Raw genomic sequence first — 4,258 nt, forward strand, 5'->3', positions numbered from 1 at the left:
TGATGTTCTCAAGGTTTCTCTATATTGTAGTATGTGTATTAGTACCCCATTCCTTTTTATGCCTAAATGCTATTCCATTCAGTATGAAATATATCAAAATACACAGTAAACAAACAAAAAATCTATATATTTTGTTTATCCACTCATCAGTTGATGGACATGCAGTTTGTTTCCACATTTTGGCTACTATGAATGTGCTGCTGTGGACATTCATGGACAAGTGTCTGTGTGGATTTGTTGGCTTTTATCACAGGACATGGGAGGATTCAGAGCCAGACCAGAGGATCTCCTGCATTATAGCTCTTCTTTATCTCCTTTGCATATTGGCAACCTGATTTCCCTTTCATTGTCAGGATCAATCACCCCAGCCACTAAAGTCATCATTTTTTGCCTATTTATTCAATGTTATTAAGAGCCTGAAGTGGCCAGTAGCAGTCTCAGCTTCTAGGTAAGAAAGGGGAAAGATGCTGACTGATATCCACAAAACAGGTCATCTTGTCCAAGTTAGTATTAAGAGCTTTCTCTTCTGAGTTGCTTTTTGGTGAGCACTCAGGTAGGACATAACATATCTTCTCACTTTGTGCCTATTAGGAGAGGTCAATTCACATATCTCTTCCCTAGACCTCCTTCTCACAAATGTTTTAATCCTTCTATCTCCCCACAGCAAACCAAACCATTAGCCACAGCCCATGAAAAGATGTATATTTTTACTTCTGTCCATATCTCCTTCAAGAAAAACTTAACAATCGAATGCACTGCTCAAAGTTCTAACAAATGGGAGAATTTTTCTTCACCACTGTCCTTCAAGGCCATCTTTTTGGGGCTATAGTGCTGCAACCATCCATTTTCAGGTGGTACCAACAAATAATGCAGAGCCATTTGTAATTCAGATCTAAAGGTTTTCTTCTACAGTTGACTAGTCATAGGAAAGTCCTCATAGGTGTGAGTTGAAAACAGTGAAGCAGGAGTAAGTTGGATATCGCTCATGGCTTTAAGGATCTTCTTGGGTTCAATGTTATATATTTATATGACTTTCATTCACTGACTGAGGGTTGCTACACATGTATAATTTTGTGACTTGGTGGGTCAGACAACATCCATTCAGGATAGGCAGCTCAGGTCACGTGGGAAACTTGGTAGTCCATGGTCAAGCATTCAGTCCAGTAACAAATCAGAAACCTGTTTCCCAAAAACATAGCTGTCTGCAGAGGATGACACAGCTTTGCTCCAAAATCATAAAGGTCTGCACTGTAATTCTCCTATCAGGGCCTGCCAAAGGTTCAAGCAGCACCTCTATCTTCCACAGACACCTATGGATACCATGGGTGTGTTAGTGGGCCCCCTATGAGGCAAACCTGAGCCAAAATTCCATTAATCACCTCAAATTCAAAATCCCCTACTTGTGGCTTAGGAATCTCTAGGAATTGGTGTCAGTTCAGAGCCAGCGTTTAGTAAACCCTGAAGAGTCTGATTATTTTCCCTTCCTCAGTGCATAACCACCCTGGCAACTGGGCACAAGTTCCTTGGGAGACAGCTGAGAGGAGGCATCAATTTTCGGCTACGTACAAGGTTCCCTCTTCAAGAGGACGTGGCCTCCCCCTCATTCATGAGACTCTAGATTTATCAACTGACTTAAGTCTTGGAATTGATTAAAGAACCATAACTCTCTTTGGAGATTCAGGTCAGGATTCTTACACCAGACTTGGAGCTTCTTGCTTATATAAATCAAATAAAACTTTAATAAGCTGTCTGTTGTACACTGAGTGGTAACCTGCAAAAATGTATATTGAAGACCTAACCTCTGATATCTATGAATGTGACTTTTTTGGAAATAAGGCTGTTGCCGTTGTAATTAAGATTTAGTTAAGATGAAGTCATACTGGAGTGGGCTAGGTCCTTAATCTAATGTGACTGATATCCTTATAAGAAGAAAAGAAGAGACACAGAGGCCAGACACAGGAAAAATGCCATGTGATGAAGGAGGCAGAGATTGGAATGATGAATCAACAAGCCAAGGAATGCCAAAGATTGCCAGCAACACCAGAAGCTAAGAGAGGCATGGAACACATTCTCCCCACAAGGCATCAGAGAGAACATGGTACCTATACCTTCATTTCAGACTTCTAGACTTAGGAACTGTGAGAGAGTAAGTTTCTGTTGTTTAAAGCCACCTAGACTGTGATACTTTGTTACAGCAGCCTTAAGAAATTAATACACTGCACAACTATTCCAGCCTAGGAACACCATAAATAATTAATTAATTGTTGACAATCTCCGTGGGCAAGACTGCTGTGATGATTGCTTTTGTTCTGTCATCCATTACGGTAACAAGTCCATCTTATTTTTAGTGATTATGTACTGTCACTTGGTCGCTGCCATCCAAGATCCCATCATGTCTGTTGAATTCAGGAATTCTTTTGTGTGTGCACAGTGAAATCAAGGACAATGTTAACAGATATGTGACAGACTGAAAGACATCCAAAACCAAGATGGAATTATTAACTAGACCATACAAAGAACTTCTACAAATCAACAAGACAAAGGTAGGTAATCAACTGAAACATGCGGGTCTGCGCTCTGCAACCACCACAGTGAACATGGCCACAGGAGTGCAAGTTGCTGATGAAGTATGCCACGTTTTTATGACACTAAAGTTTGGAAGTGCTCCGCACCAGAAGAAATCAAGAAAAGAAAGAAGGCTGTCATTTTTTGTCTCAGTGTAGACAAAAAGCGCCTCATTGTAGAAGGCAGCAAAGAGATTTTGGTGTAACCACAACTGATCCTTTCAAGCATTTTGTGGAAATGCTTCCTGAAAAAGATTGTTGCTATATACTTTGCATGATGCAAGCTTCGAAACAAAGGAGTCCAGAAAAGAGGAGTTGATGCTTTTTTCGTGGGCACCAGAACTAGAACCTCTGAAACATAAAATGATCTATGCAAGCTCCAAGGATACAATCAAAAAGAAATTTCAAGGCAAAAAACACAAATGTCAGGCAAATGGGCCAGAGGACCTCAACCGGACTTGTACTGCTGAAAAGCTAGGTGGATCCTTAATCGTAGCTTTTGAAGGATGCCCTGTATAGATCACTGTTTGGTGTCACGAATTGAAAGCTTCCATGTTTAATGTTATCCTCTTGCTATATAAGTAAAGCAAATACATTTAGGCCAGGGACTCACTGAGGGCGAGCTGTCTCATCATTTGTTAGGGTAAACTAACTATTCTATGAACATGTGCAAATGGCCCTAAATAAATCTAAACTCTAAAGTTCAAAAAAAAACATGCAAAAAGGATATGAACAAGCTGAGGAAAACCTCAATGGTTAGAAATGTAGAAATGTTTATCCTCACTAACCATTAGGGAAACTTAAACTAAAATAATGGGAGATCCCTTTATACCCATGAAATTAGAATGTCACACAGTACCAAGCATTGGTAAGGGTGGAGGACAATGGGAATTCTGATGGATTGTTGGTACAAGTATAAATAGTTTTAGCCATTCAGAAAAAAATTCAGATGTAGCTCATATCTCAGTATTACCAGGTCAGGGATGCTACTCCACAAGCCCATGAGGAGTTATACCTAAAGGTTATCAATATAGCATTACTTATAGAGATAGGGAGTTGGAGGCAACCTAGATAGCCACCATTAGGAAAAAACACAAATGATTTTTTTTTAAATAGAATCTAATTGTGGATGTATGTTATGCAATACAACACAGCAAGTCTTGCTGAATTTTCTTGCAAAAATAGATCTTTGCCTGACCTTTTCACTCTATATCTCTACTACTACCTCAGTCCAGGTGATCTTCACAGTTTGTTAGATGACTGCAACAGCCAAAAGTGATCTCCATATTCTACTTTTGGAACTTCCTACCTTCTTTCAACACGGTAGGAAAAATGACCTTAAAACATGTCAGTGTTCCCAAATAAGAACATGATCTGCCTTCCCATCAGTTCAAGTCTTATGCTATGTTCTCAAATAGACTTTATAGTTTTCTTCACTTATTTCACCACATATTGACCCAATAAAGATTTTTGATTCACCTATCATGTACTTAGTCACTGTTTTCTAGGCATTGGAGTACAAAAGTCTTCTACCCTCAAGGAAGCTGCATTCCAGTATGAGTTTTAGTTAGTAAGAATGCAATAAACAAATAGCAAATGCAATGTTAGGAAGTCACATGTACTTTGAAGAAATAAAGTATGGGGCTAGAGAACCTGGGAGCTAGGCAAGGCAACTGCTATTTGAGAAGGTTTAT

General features: G+C 39.4%; 1 pseudogene; it reads left to right on the forward strand.

Annotated features, from left to right (window-relative positions):
• Positions 1–2,320: 2,320 nt before the first annotated feature.
• Positions 2,321–3,625, forward strand: LOC111175229 (destrin pseudogene; annotated as a pseudogene).
• Positions 3,626–4,258: the final 633 nt, after the last annotated feature.

This window comes from Delphinapterus leucas, chromosome 18 (assembly GCF_059928025.1).
Source record: "Delphinapterus leucas isolate spDelLeu-1000000601 "Yukka" chromosome 18, BTC_Dleu_Yukka2, whole genome shotgun sequence".
Classification (NCBI taxonomy): Eukaryota; Metazoa; Chordata; class Mammalia; order Artiodactyla; family Monodontidae; genus Delphinapterus; species Delphinapterus leucas.